The sequence below is a fragment of the Bison bison genome, unplaced genomic scaffold, assembly GCF_000754665.1.
Source record: "Bison bison bison isolate TAMUID 2011002044 unplaced genomic scaffold, Bison_UMD1.0 scf7180017864040, whole genome shotgun sequence".
In the NCBI taxonomy this organism is placed as follows: Eukaryota; Metazoa; Chordata; class Mammalia; order Artiodactyla; family Bovidae; genus Bison; species Bison bison.
In genome coordinates, this window is record NW_011494612.1 from 3,395,925 (window position 1) to 3,411,188 (window position 15,264).

A 15,264-nucleotide genomic window follows, 5' to 3' on the forward strand; every position below is an offset into this window, starting at 1 on the left:
TTTAATTGCTGCATTATATTCCATAATATAAACCCATAATAAATTAACTATTTCCATAGTATTTATTTATCTTGCTTCTAATTTTCTGATACCATAAATACCACTAAAATAAACATTTTTTCATATAAATATTTATGTTCACCCTATTTAGGTTATATTCCTAGAAGAAAGCTGAGTGAGTATTGACAGATTGCTTCTCAGAGCTGGATACCAATTTATACTCCAAGCCATCATACTGGTATTTATTATTATGTCTTGTTTTTAAAATGTATTAATACAACAGAAAAGACTGTATATCTATTGTTGCTTTAATTCACATCTCAGTGATTACTAAGACTAAATATTTTGTCATTCCCATTTCCCCTGTTGCAAATTACTCATTGTTTCTGTCCAGTTGAAACTGGGCCTTTATTGGTCTGTCTTACTAATGATAAAGAAATGAGCCCTTTGATATAGCTTTTTGCTACTATCCCCAGTAGATCACTTATCATTTGGTTTTTTAATGGAGCTTGTGTTGTACAAAATTTTTAACTTGTATGGAATGAAGTCTATTTTTCCTTTGTGATTTTTACATTTTTCTTAGAAAGTCCTTACCCATCCTAAGGAAAAAAAAAAAAAAAAGATTCTCTTGTATTTTCTTTGAGCTTCACAGTTGCTTTTCTACCAACCTTAGATTACCAATGATTTATTGCTGAGTGAAAAGCAGAGAAAAATGATTTCATTTATTTGAGCTCCTGTGAACGGCAGTCTAGGAAAAAAAAAATGCCATTTCACTCATAATTCTTTGGTTCTTATTTGCAAGGCTGGCCTAAAATGCCGTCTCTTTTGTGGGTTTTATATAACTCACCATTTGTTTCACTTGGCCCCTCTGCCTAGCTTAACTGCAAATCTTCTGGGCAGATGCCATTCAAAATCCAGAATTTCACCGTTAATAGCATTCAGTACCCGTCATAATACTTATCACTCAGCATTATCATTAGTGATACTAGCATAAATAATTTTCCACTCTTCTTCACGTAAGTCCATTGAGAGAAAATATTTAGCAACTAGAGTTTAAAGTTAACATTAAAAGCACATATACCTAGCTTGTCTCTGAAGTAAAAAAAAAATTTCCCTAGACATTAAACAAGGAACAAGTTCTATATATGCAGCCGTATACACTTAAGCGCATAATAGACACATCAGTGTGCGTTTGTAGTGTGCATGTGTGTAATAGCTCACTAATCTTAAAAATAGGCTGAGACAGAAACATGGTTTGAAATCTCAGGCAGACTGGTTGAGATCATAACTACATGAAACAACTGCCAGGAGGAGACCAGCAAGGGAATTGAACAGATTAGGTAACTCCGAAATTTAGACATTTCCCCCCATTATGTTCCTCATTGCAGTTTTGTAATAAAAACATGAGCAAACTTCAAAGGAAGCTCTGTAGTAAAGGTTAATTGCTACTAAAGAAGAGGGTGGGCCCGAGTGCTGGGACTTTGTGCCCAAGTGGCGAGCAGACAGGAAGGATTACACGTGGCTGCGAGCTGCGGATGCGTGCCCAGCTCCGCGAGCAAGGCAGGCGCTGCCAAACCTCAAGCCCCACCAGGGACCTCCTGGTAGGACGTGAGCGCATGAACACGAGTCCATGAGTCGGTGCCTGCTAATGGTGGGGCGGGGAGGGGAGGGGGAAGACATCAATTTCCTTCCAAAATTCAAACCGGACATGCTCTTCTTCCCTTGTTAGGACAATTCCAGAGCGGTGACCCAGGCCTGTTGGCGAGGAAGCGGAGGACCTGGGAGCCAGCTCTTCTGCACCAGCGACGCAACCAATCACCACGCGCTGGGCTTGGGGAAAGGGTGGAGCCCAAGTCATGCCAGACGCACAAACAGAACAAAGAAGGAGGCTGTGCACTGGCCCGCAGAATAGTCTGTGAGAATGGCCCCAAGATAATGAAATTTAAGATCCCAACGAAAGGAAGAAAGGAAACTAGTAAAAGTGAGGGAAACGAATTTCCAGAAAACTGACTTAAACTAGCTTTGAAGGACCGTAGTAAGGGTCAGAGGCACAGGCTGGGAAAATCGAAGCATCTCATAGGCTTCCCAGGTGGCGCTATTGGTAAAGATCCTGGTAAGAGAAGGTGGGTTGGATCCCTGGGGTCGGGAGGATCTCCTGGAGGCGGGAATGGCAACCCACTCCAGTATGCTTGCCTGGAGAATCCCATGGACAGAGGAGCCAGACAGGCTACAGTCCATAGGGTCTTAAAGAGTCAGACATGACTGAAGCGACTTCGCAAGCACGAATAGGATGGAGGCTGCTGACGGAACTGGTCTTTAGAATGTGCTGCCTCCAGAGAGGAGTCACAAGTAGACATCGCGGAATCTGTTAACACTGGACTGCATTTGAAGAATCCGTGTCTCCAGAGAGCACTACTTATTGTGAAATAATGTATCAACATCGCTTGGCACATGGAATTTTTTTTAATGACCTTCTAACTTCCTTGCACCTTTAGTATTTGCTACTTCCTTGTACCAGAGTATTCCATTTCTTCCTTGTGGAATTTTTTCCTCCAGTGTTTTCTAAAAATATTTTACGTATGTGCTGTCAAAAAGACCCTAAAAGTATGAAAGAGTGTTGGGAGGCAAGCAAGGAAGATGGCAAAAAATACCACAGGGGTTGAAAGTAAAGGACCAAATCCGTGAACAAACATTTGTCTTCTTCATAGGATTGTGGCATACCTCTCATTTATCCTGGGGTTTTAACTCTGGTTAAGTGTTTCTCCACTCTTCTTGAAATTTCACAGACATTTCACTAAACAAGTATGTTTTGTGAATTAAACTGGTAGCTTCTAAAGCTCTTATGAAATGAGTTTGACCACTTCTAAAAGTTCCTCATCAGAGATGGAACTAAGCTTTTTAAAACGGGTTATGGAAAGAAATTGCCAGAAAATTCACAGTTGAGGTACCAATAAAGAAACCCTCTGGTATCTACTTACAGATCTAAAACAGCTAAAATAAAGACATTAAAAGCTGTATGGGTACTACTCCAAGGAAAAACACGACCTGGTTAATGTTTGGCTCATTCTGTTGTTAAGGGAGACAGGATCGCCAATACCCACTGGAATGACTAGGTAAGAACAGACTTATCACACATCAGATATGGTTTCTCTTACGTTATAACTTTGTGCAGTGACTCCCTTATAGTAAGACAAATTTTTAAGAGTCTTTAGGCAACCTTTGACCTGATGGCTTTTCTCCTAAGCTTTTTATATCCCCAAAGTGATTTTCCTTCAGATTCATTTAGAGTAAAATAGAAATGCCCTGAAATTATGTTGCAGCAGACTGGGTGGTTGCTCTTAGGCAGTCCGAAATGACCAGAGTACAGCCTTTCAGTATTCAAGCCGTATCTACAGTAATTATTTGCCAGCATATCTAAAAGAAGGCAGGCATTTCCTGTTGCACACAAATGGGACACTCTTATCTAAATTACTGTTTAAACAGGTATTTAAGAAAAGACTATCACAGGCAGGAATTTACTGATGACGGAACACATTAGTTTAGGGCTGGACACATTAGTTGAGGACTCACCATTGTCAGGAAAGGAAGCGTATCAGCATCAGGAAGGTATAGGGAATATTTTATAACTCCTGTATGGGTCAAGTTGGCAGTTGTAAACTATGCCATTTGCACTCAGGAAAAGCAGGAGTGGTGCATGCCCAGATGTGGAGGTCTGGATTCAGCAATATGTCTTCCCTGCCCAGAGCAACCTTAAGAGCTTGAGAGTCGTAGCTTTTGAGGGGTCTCTGACTCCCCTTCCATAAAATAAGCACATTGGACAAGTTCAGCCCCAGGTCCATTCCACTCAAGCAGTCCCATTTCTACATAATGAAAACCAAAGAATGGTCCAAGTTTGGTGTACCAGAAGCTTATAAAATATATTTCCTGGTCTCTCCACTTCGGTCTCTCCCAACATGTAACCTAGGAGAGCCTATACTCTGGCTGCCCAACTTTGTTCTAACCAGTGAAACTGGAATTTATTCCCAGTAGAGGCTTATAAAACTGGGCTGTTATTCTCACATTAAGTAGACTGCCCTCTGGTGAGGACTGTGGTTTATGTGTGGGCAGAAAGTGTGGTTTACTACCTCTAATTTGTTTATGTTGTTGATGGTGGTTTCAGAAGAAAGCTACAGCCCTTCACATGCTAAAGAGTGACCTGATTTACTTCCTTTAAAAAAAGAAAAAAAGTGTTGGAGTGGGGGAGGGGAGCATGAGAGTGCATTAATGTGCCATTGCTAACAGAGGAGCAACTGGGATCTCTTTGACCACAGCTCTGCTTCATTCAGTTCTGCATGTGAAATGAGAGCCCCAACTTGTTTATTATAATTACCTAAGTGTGGCTTGGTGGCTTTTGGCAGAGATCCTTCTTGCCTCCGAAGGAGAGACCAAAACTCAGGAGCTACAAGTTAAAGGAAGAAGAGGGGAATGTATTTTGAAGCAAGGAGACCAAATTCTAATATAAACTGGCTGAAAATATTCAAAACAACCCCTGCAAAGATGAAGATCAAAAAGTAAATGAGATTGCCCTCCACTTTCTACCATACAATAAACAAAGATAGGTGTACAGGAGAATTGAATAAACAGTGGAAATGTAAGTTCAAATTCATTCTCACAGCTAACTTGATGCAGAACCTTCCCTGTTGCTACAAAACAGAAGAGCTTTCTTATATCCAGGAATCCTACATAAAGAAAAGAAAATAATTATGCTTGTCTGGCAGAAGAGGGAGTTGTAGCAGTGGCTTGCCGATAAAAAGGAATGTGAACAAGCAATAGAAGCCTAACCTAACCACACTCTGAGTTTGATAAAGAGCAGAGAGTACCCCAAAATTAAATGTAGTTGGTTTCAAAATTAGGCTTTATATGAAAATGAACAATGATCCTTGTTCTCACAAGGCTTGGTAACAAAAACAAGAATGACTTCTGAGCTTAAAGTGATTCTGTGGGGAAAGTTCCTTGATTCAGCTGATTTCAGCATGGATTCTGGTCCCACGGCAAATACAGCATCTTCGGCGTAAAATAAGTTTAGATGGTTCCAAGAAGTGCAATTTTCTGCCCCCATTTCAAACTCTAAAGGCCCCTATATTGAGTTTCCCAACACTACATCATATTAAACGTAAAATCATTCAAAACCGTGGGGATGCATGGAATGTCATTGAAAAAACGTGAAGGTTTGTTTTTTTTTTAATTTGAGAAAACATTATACACGTTAATAAAAAAATGTTTTCAGGGAAAATATGAACAGATGTGTCATGCATACGTGTATACATACACTAAATAGCACTTATGATTTGAGAGGGGTAATTTCAACATTGTTAAGTGGTAACACAAGCTAGGTATTTAAGGGAATGATATAATATGACAACTTCATAGACTACCAAGCTATGTATGATCTCTGGAAATTGTCATTGTCAACATGTACAACAACTAGTAGCATTAGGTGGTCTGTACAGTATCCTTCATGTCTAATTGAGTCACACAGTCTAAGACACTTGACGGGCACCAGGCACTGCCTCCTAATGAGAACTGACTTTTAAAGAAAGGCATTCAGGACCTCTTCTATATAAATTACTATCATTTGCAGCAAGAGAGGATTATAAATGTTTGTTGGCAAAAACTAAATTTATTTACAAACTGGGTCTAATTTATTTATGGCTCCAGTACAATCGGCTTTTGTTGAAATATTTATGTTATCTGTCCTTCTGCCTCACTAAACTCTACCACAATCATAAACACTGTTGAAAAATTATTTGCAGTTAGCAGGATTTAAACTACCCATTATATCACCAGCTAGTGCCAGTAAACTTTTGCACTGGTTGATAAAGTTTCCTCTGTGGAATAAATGTACATTTGACTTTCAAAATCTTTGGTGGGCTCCAAACTATGAGAGTGAAGGATTAAACAGATGTCCCAGACTTTACCAGTTGTGTGCGACTGCTTCAATTGCACATTCCAACTGAAATTTTGTGATAGACTACAAAAGTGCCCAGATTAAAACTCTTTTCTAGCATAAGGAGAGGACTTAGATAATTGAAGTGTAGGGGTGATATTCTTTGCCCAAGATGCTGCTTCTCAGACTTTAGTCATTTACCCATTCCAAAACAATGATTTGACACCATGCTGTACCTAGGACTGTGCAAGTTGCTATGGCTACATATAGATTTGAATAAGATCAAATTTCTGCCCTCAAGAAACCTAGAGTTGAGTAATAAAGACAAAGATGGCAACAGGTATATGATTACGTGGTAAAATAAGATCTAAAAGGAAGTTATGAAGAGTGATGACTGTTTAAGAGTTGAAGAAAAGTAACTATTTCTGGGTCAATCTACAGAAGTCGGTGAACTGGGTGAAGGGAGTCTAAAGGTACAAATTTCTGGCTATAAAATAAATAAATCATGGTGATGTAATGTACAGCATGGTGACTAGTTAATAATAGCATAGTTAATAATGTGTGTGTGTTAGCCGCTCAGTCATGTTTAACTCTTTGCAACCCCATGGACTTTAGCCTGCCAGGCTTCTCTGTCCGTGAAATTCTCCAGGCAAAAATACTGGAATGGGTTACCATTCCCTTCTCCAGGGGATCTTCCTGACCCAGGAATCAAACCTGGGTCTCCTGTACTGCAGGCAGATTCTTTACCATCTGAGCCACCAGGGAAGCCCTATTACTATATTTCATTCTTGAAAGTTGCTAAGAGTAAATCTTAAAAGTCCTCATTACAAAAAAAAAATTATAATTATATGGTGACAATGTTAACTAGACTTATTGTGATGATTATTTTGCAATACATGTAAACATCAAATAAGTACACCTGAAACTAATATAATAGTGCTAGTCGCTCGTCCTGTCCAACTCTTTGTGACCCCATGGACTGTGGCCCGCCAGGCTCCTCTGTCCATGGGATTCTCCAGGCAAGTTACTGGAGTGGACTGCCATTCCCTTCTCCAGCTAATATAATGTTATATGACAATTAAACCTCAATTTAAAAATGTAACAAGAATAAACCTCTTATTTCCATTCTCGGTGGAAATGCAGTTGTCATTTACAGGCATTTCCGAGGTGCACCAAGTTCTTCATAGTAATGTAAGTTTCAAAAAGAAAGGCATGATTTACTGTCACACCTTCTAAATAACTCATAAAATGATGAAACCAACAGGTTCTAAAACAGCCTTGCCCACATTTTCATTACAAAATAAGCCAAGAGAAAACCACATGGAGAAGTGGATGGTTTCCCTGTCAGTAACTAGTAAAAAATGTACTTCTGCTTGGTCTACTTCACTGAAAAATAAGACTAAAAGTTCTCCTGTAAACCAGGTGGGACTGCTGTGAGCCAGTAAAACTCCCACCAGCCTATAAATGGCCCAAACCACAACATTATCTTCCAGTTTGAATTGAAAGTTGTGCCAAACAGACCAGAGAGAGTTCTGGCTGACCTCAGAACAGTACTGTATACAGAGGGATGACTGGCCAGATCACTCTGAAACCTCCAATCTAAAGCAATGTTTGTCAGAGAAAATGGCAGGACTAGATATTCTGGTGTCCCACACCACTCAACTGATGATGGTCCTTTCCCAAATAATATCCATATATGCCTATGATGGTCAAAGAAACTTAAACAAAAGCAAAAGTAGAAAAATAAATTTTGAGAGCTGCATTTATATGGTAAAAAAAAATCCCCCAAAGAATCTATTTATTCATCAAGGTGCTTCACAAATAAAAGAACACCAAAACCCAAATATTTGTAACTTCGTATTTTATAGTGTGTATGTATATATATATACACATATATATATATATAAAATACTGTGCTGCCTATTTATATCAAAATTATATAAAATTATTCTTACTTAGATCTAGGTATTAATATTATTCTCCTGAATAAGCAAAATTTAGTGATTTGTTTTATGCTTCTGTTGATCATTTTATGGATTTAGTCCAATGAATCTTCTTTAACAGACTGCTTTTAAATAGGTTATAGCTATTGAGTATAGCTAAGTTAATATTTGAGCTATTAAATACAGTTAAGCTAAATAAAATCTTTTGGCATCATGTTGCTTAGTTGATGAAATAATTGGTTGAAATATCCATTTTTCATAGCGTTGTAGAATCTCAGAGCTGAATAAGCCAGAAAATTATCAGTTTACTCATCTAAACATTCAATATGCTTGCCGAGTCAAATATTTTGTGGATCAGCCCATGTAAACCTACATAAGCTATGACTGCTTGAGAGGAAAAGTTGGAAAAGTTTTCATTCTGTCAAAAGTATATGATGTTAAGAAAATCCGTTGAGGGGCAGGAGAGATTCCTGAAACATAAGAAATAATTATACAATAACTTAACAAGCCGTGTGCTGTTTTTATTTGTGTTGCTTTTGTTGCTATTGTTGTTATATTACTATATATACTCCATTCAATTTTTTAATGCTCATCACCACTATTAAGTCTTACAAACTATGATCCAACATGTACCACAAACTGTTAATCATTTAGTCAATAAGACTTTTATATGCAAAGCACCGTGGGGGCATCACAAAAAAGAATAAAGTTAAATTGCTGATTTTAAAGAACTTACAATCTAGTCAGAGAGATAAGATAAATGACCAGGAAGAATTAACTTGTATAATATAAAGCTGCATTGAATAGAGTCAAATGTATGGTACAGAAAACCAGAACTACAATAATCAACATATAAAAGTGATTTTCCTCTTTGTTAAGAGAAAACTGAAGTAGAAGATGGCTATAAACATTCCACCTGTGATGAAGACAGATAATTGAGAGGATTGTGAAACAGAACGTTATAGACTGTGGCTGAGCCTTGGAGAGGTAATGACTTTTAATTGGATTGAGTTTATCATATTTGCAGAGGTACAGCAGACACAGAAGAAAGGATTAGAGTGATTTCCACTTTCCATTATTTGGCATAATGAGAAAACAGAGGGTGGTCCACATCTCTCATACATATTATGAGCCACAGGAGATGCTTAGCATGTCAGTTTTTGGTAGCATTGAGCTCTCCCAAATAAACACATTTATTTGGACATAGTTAAGTCAAAATAAGTCACCTGGGAAAAAAAAGGTTACAGGTCACTAATTTGCATGAGTTTTTAAATTAACCCTCCTAAATCTCTACACCATTTCAAACAATAGGGTATATCTGCATTTTTTCTTCAAAGTTTAGCTGGCTTAAAAAGTCAAATGAAAATACTTAGCTAAAGAAAATCCAGATGAGCAGACTTACTTTCTTCTAGATGGAAAAGAGGTACATTGTAAATTCTCCCAAAACAGCATTATTTACATTAAGTCAAAACACATAAAAAACTAAGAAAAAACTTGCATAAACATGTGGTAAGTCATAGGGTCAGGCAATTGGCAGACCCCAAATTCAAGTGTGCCCAAGTAGCAAAGGCTATGAAAGCACAAGCCTGTATGCATGCTCAGTCACTCAGTCGTGTCCAACTCTTTGCGACCCCATGGACTGTAGCTCGCCAGGCTCCTCTGTCCATGGCAAGAATACTGGAGTGGGTTACCATTTCCTCCTCCAGGGATCTTCCTGACCCAGGAATCAAACCCACATCTCTTATGTCTCTTGCATTGGCAAGCGGATTCTTTACCACTGTACCACCTATGAAAGCACACCACCACCAAAATCCCTTTTGACTATAAGGTGATGAAGACAGGGAGCATGGTATCTTATTTACTGCAGAAATCCTCCCACCAAAGTCATGGGATTAATTTATCTCTTTCCCTATCTCTTGGGTAGGACAGTTCAATTCCTCCCACAAATATCCATTTCAACACTTCAAAAAGAACCTGTGCCTTGAAAGATAAAAGAATATAATAAAAGAACATGAATAATTTTCTTGTTCTTCCATTACTATGGTGTAATTGGTGAACATCCAAAAACACCTCTTAAGTCTCAGCTGGTGAATGAAGATGGAGACAAGTACTCTCAGGCTGTACATACATCACACTACCCTGATAACATTCCCAGGACTTTTAAGAAGTCCAGCAGTAGGAACACAAGCAAACCCAGCCAGAGTTCTCTCAAAGTTCTATTATGCAAAAGTGAGCAGTAACCAGGATTCCTTTGGGGTAGAAAATGGAATAGTCATATGCAGTTGATTCTGTACTCTTACCAGATCATGCCTCTAAACATATATGAATATTAATTGACATATTTACTGCAACATAAAGCAGTTGCTAACCTAACATTCCAGCCTTTGTTCCAAATCTCGTATCATTTTCTTCCAGGCTGTTGACTTTGGAGTGGCTGTGTAAGCCTAGTGGACTGCTAGCAAAGAGTGATCAATCAACACTTTGAAAGCCTCTGGTTCATCCCAGTACCTGGAAGCTGCTTTGATAAACAGTATTCTTGGGACTGTGTAAAATACATGTGAGAACATGGCAGGTTTTTGTTCTTATTTTTTATTTATATTTAAAGAAAACCTTTGTGTACAACATATCCCTAAGAGTATTTTGTCCCAAGCTCAAGTCACTAAAGCTCTAAGTACCCTCACATCAATGTTTTCTCTGTGGATTTAACAATGGCCTCCAATTTACCCACATTTGGGGGCACATTAAAAATTTTTTAAAATATAAAAATTCCCTGTATTTCATTTTAAAACCTGGATAAAGGGACTGAAGAACATGGAATACAGTTGCTTTCCTGCATTAGTATATGCTACTAAAGGTGTATCCTTCTCCCAAGAAAGTTTTATTCTGGGTCATCAACATGAACACTCATTCTAGAGCTCATCAATTTTTTTCTTACAAATTGGTCACAGCTTTCTGGAGACCTTGGAAAATTCTTTCATGATTGGTCATAACCAATTTTCCCATCTTATGCCTTTAACACATTTTATAGTCTAGTCACAATTGTCTATCAAGGGTTCACTAAAATCCTGTCGAATTTGGTTTCTCTGCATTGGATTCCCTGACAACCTTCTATTCTCGAATACGCTTCCCTCATTCTCCATCACACTGCTCCCTAGTGGAGGGCACTCCTGTTCTAAGAGCAAGCAGTGAGCAAAATCAGCAATGCCCCTGATCTCAAGAACCTTATAATCTGGTAGGTAGAGGGATAAAAGGCTTCCCTGGTGGCTCAGAGGGTAAAGGATTCACCTACAATGCAGGAGAGCTGGGTTTGATCCCTGGGTAGGGAAGATCCCCTGGAGAAGGGAATGGCAACCCACTCCAGTATTCCTGCTTGGAGAATTCCATGGACAGAAGAGCCTGGTGGGCTATAGTCTATGGGTCACACAGAGTCAGACATGACTGAGCAACTAACGGAGGGAAAGGAACTTAAACGCACAGATGGAAAATATGAAAGAGTCTTAGCTGCTGAGGAGAAAATGAAACAAATGTTGGGGGGTAGGTGACTATTTTAGGTAGGGAGAGCTTCAAGGAGGAGGCAGCATTTAAGATTTATATATTGAACTCTCTCAGATCCAGTTTAGATGTTGTCTTATCTGCTAAGGGTTTCCAATCTACATATCCATCATCTCACCAACCACAGTAAGCATCTTCATTTTTGGTTCTCAGAGTATATAAAATGTACCTCAGTATGTATTATTCTCTCATTTACCCTGGTATTATTAGAATTAGTTTTCTTTCATGTCTATTTCCCCATATTGATTTTCAGCTACTTGAAGGCAAGGGCTACATCTAAATTATCTTTATACCTTCCTCCAGTTCCATGAATATAGTCAATGCTCAGATTCAAATTGAACCAACTTTAGAAAATGGTAATTATGAGGAGTTTCATTTTTAAAAGCTGTACTTTGTAGCTCCCCTAGCTCTGAATCTTAAGCAGACTTTTTAAAGAAGCTATTATCCACAAAAGTCATTGCCACCACAGAAAAAGAGATGTTTTTAGAGGATTTCTAAACTATTGACCGTTCACAATACTTGCTCATCAAATGATAATTGCCAAGTACTCTTCTAGAGGAGATTAAAGTTTGGAAACAATGATCTTTTCCAACAAATTTCAGGCAGTTGATCCAAAAAGGGAATTCTCGAGCTTTCTGTTTGAAAATATCCGAAGTTAAGAATTCCCTAGTTGAAAAGAATCAGAAAGAGATTTTTGGTTAATAAGCTAGAGCATTGGGCTGACCTTTACAGAGCACAAGCAGGATTTCACAACAGCCAGTGAAAGTACGCACAGTTTGAAAATTCTACCGGAAAGTTTTGTTTCTCTGTTTTTTAAATAAACTGTTGACTCTTGTTCTAAGCTTAAAGAGTGTGCTAAATAGAGTCTTCTATTCTTTAAGTGACACCTTTAAAAAGTAAAGAAATTGCTCAAATATAAGAATTAATAGCACAAAATTTAAAATGCCCTTTTCTGAAGAATCCAAGTATTCTTACTTGTAGGATCTGATTCTGAAATTCCAACTTAATAAATGAGCCCCCAACCCCCTACCCTAAAAAGGAATGCCTCCTTTTTAGGGTAGTTTAGAAGGAAGTTTAGACTGAGGTAGGATTAATACTCCACATTCTATTTCAAATACCAAGAACAAGGTAAGTATTTTCCCTGCTGCTTCCCTGCCCTGTAATTTGACATCCATTTTAATGATGCTTGCTTTATTACTTGTCAGAAAAGTGAAATGGCCTGTCAATTTTATGGAGTTTCTCCTACCTTTTGGATGGTTCTATTACATTTTGAAATAAGTGTATAGCTTGCCCATCCCCTTTTTTTTTAAATCCTAAATGGTCCATGTGTGGATTTGGTATTTGGCTGCCAGTGGAATGAAGTCATAATTTCAGGAGTCCGGGAGAATAGATCAAAATCACCCCAACACTTTCATGGATGGATATATGCTGCTAAATGGATGTTTACCTAGAAAAGTCATCATCTGGCACACAGCATAGCGAATGTTCCTAAGCAGCCAACTCATGTATACTAAACAAATTTGGCTTGGCTGCCGCGAGAGCTGCCCTGTGGAAATTCTCAACATACATTTGTTTGATTGAGCCGTCATTCCCAGTTGATCTGCTGATGATCTGTGTCACTTTGTTTAAATGTCCTGGTGTGGTTTTTTCTATATATACAGTGAAAAGCCAGTATGTTCCTGTGATGGATTAAATAGAGGTGAAATTTGAGAGTGACTCCTGTTTTTGATTCCTGTATTCTCAGACAGGTGGGTCTGGAATGATCAAGAATGTCACATTCAAACACAAGGGAAAATATGGAGCCTTTTTGATTTAAAACACATTACTGTAAAGATATATTTGCTACCGTGTTTTCCCTGTGCAAGAAGCTATTTAGGATTCCCCACCTAAACAAACACCATATGGGCTAATGCTCAGCATCCCTTTCAGATGTTCAAAGACAAAGGATACAGAACTCATTGCTGGTAAATGTGGTCTGAGAGAAGTGAGGAAGGCCAATTTCTGAGGCATGGATTTGAGAAATCAAATGCAAGGTCGGGTTAGAACTGAAGCTCACGATCTCAAATATCCGAGTAATGGTTCAGATGGAAATCCAACACCACAGTGCCATGCCACGTCTGAGGCTCTAATCAAGTGACTGCCTGTTTGCTCCGTGGCTAAAGCACTTCCTCCAGCTAATCTTCCTAGATAGGCTCTCGCCTTTAATGACCTATGGGGTCTGCTGTTAAGTGCGGGGATCTGGGCACCATCAGCATGGATGTCTCCACTCTGCCAAACCCCAGACAACACGTGATGCTCACACTCCCTCCCCTCCGTTCCTATGGATGTGGTCGAAGACCATGCCTGTCTTAAGCTATGTTCCCCAGCCCAAAAATATATTCCTGACCAACTTGCTCTCATACCTGAAGCCAACCCTCCCCCAATTAATCATCATTCCTTTGGGTTAAGGCAAAATCAGCTCCAAGAGTCCTCCTGATTATTAATAGTTTGTTCTTTTCAAAAGGCATTTAAAAATCTCCTACAGGCCACCCAGACACTGGGTTTGCATTCGAGAAGCCCCAAATGGCTAACCTTATTCCTGGCTTCAAGGAGCCACAGTCCAGGAGAGAAAGAAACTGTGTGAATAAAATGTAGTACCCACAATCCACAAACTACGTACAAAGTGCAGAAGAGAAAGGAATCCATTCTGGGAAAAGTTAGGAAGGGCTGCCCAGGGATGGTGACACCTAAGGAGGGTGTGAAGGAGTAAAGATAGTTTCAAAGGCGTTTCCCAGAGAAAAGACAAGAGAAGAAAAACCCTTCCAAAAAAAAGGAGCATATCTTTAAAGTGTGCCCAGTTTAGTATGAGCATGAGACTAAGGGTTTCTCAATATCGCCTGATTTATAGGGAGAAAGAAGGTAGGTGAAAAAAAGAAATAATGAACCAAAGAGCCAAAGAGTCGAAGTCCTCTATGCCATGTCCTAGAGGCTGACGTTTCTCCTATGTGAATATGGTGCTAGTGGAGAGTCTCAGGGAGGAGAATGGAAAAATCAGAGCTATGTTTGAGGGTGATCACTCTGACTCAAAAAACAGGAGATATTTAAGGGGGGTGACATAGAAGGCAGATGAATCAGTCAGGAGCTATTTCAAAAATCCATGAGAAAGACCATAAAGGGTTTTTTAAAAAAAAATGACAGTGAAAGTAGGGGATGGAAAATAAGAGAGAGAGAGACTTGGAAATTAAAATTGAGAGAATTTGGTATGGGGCATAAAATAATCCTGATAAACCAATATACTACATCATGAGTCAGTTTATCCGTGATCAGTAGAATCTGCCATGCTGAGGAATAGCACACATTCTGGGGATGGGAACACAGAGTCTGGGCTGCCAAACATTGGACTAGGAGCCCTGGGCAGTCAGGAGGCAACAAGAGAACTCTGAGCACCTAGAGAGTCCAGGCAGTATAGAACCAGGGGCTTTTCCCTTGATGGAAGATTTCATGAAGAGCCTACCATCAACATAAGGACAGGAGAACAACAACAACAACAAAAAACTGTCATTCTTGCAAGTACAAATAGAGAAAATACCAAGTAAGGCATTCTAAGATATCTTCACTAGGTCCAACAGACTCGTAAGGAATGTGGGTAGTATACCAAGCCTCATTTCTTCAAATTAGTAGCTATGCTTTTAAACATTGATCACCCTTAAGTTCCTGCACTGTAAGTTGTTCAATATATCCTGGTAATCTTAACTCAGATACTTGGCTTCATAAGGTGTTACACAGTCCCTTTGAACAATGGTTCAATGTTGCTGGAGATGGAATTCCACAGGAAAGGCTCCAAACAACTCCTTATCTCAGTGG

At 38.9% G+C, this 15,264-nt stretch overlaps 1 protein-coding gene and 1 long non-coding RNA gene across 6 annotated transcripts in view; one reads left to right on the plus strand and one right to left on the minus strand.

Moving 5' to 3' along the window:
• The window catches only part of LOC104985175, a 30,273-nt gene extending 28,088 nt beyond the window's left edge, over window positions 1–2,185 (plus strand). The window contains exons 2-3 of the long non-coding RNA XR_824852.1: window positions 152–238; window positions 1,730–2,185. This is a non-coding gene — a long non-coding RNA (uncharacterized LOC104985175). The remainder of the gene's footprint in view (window positions 1–151; window positions 239–1,729) is intronic.
• MECOM (MDS1 and EVI1 complex locus) overlaps window positions 1–15,264 on the minus strand; it is a 636,448-nt gene that overhangs the window by 338,246 nt on the left and 282,938 nt on the right. The window lies entirely within an intron of this gene.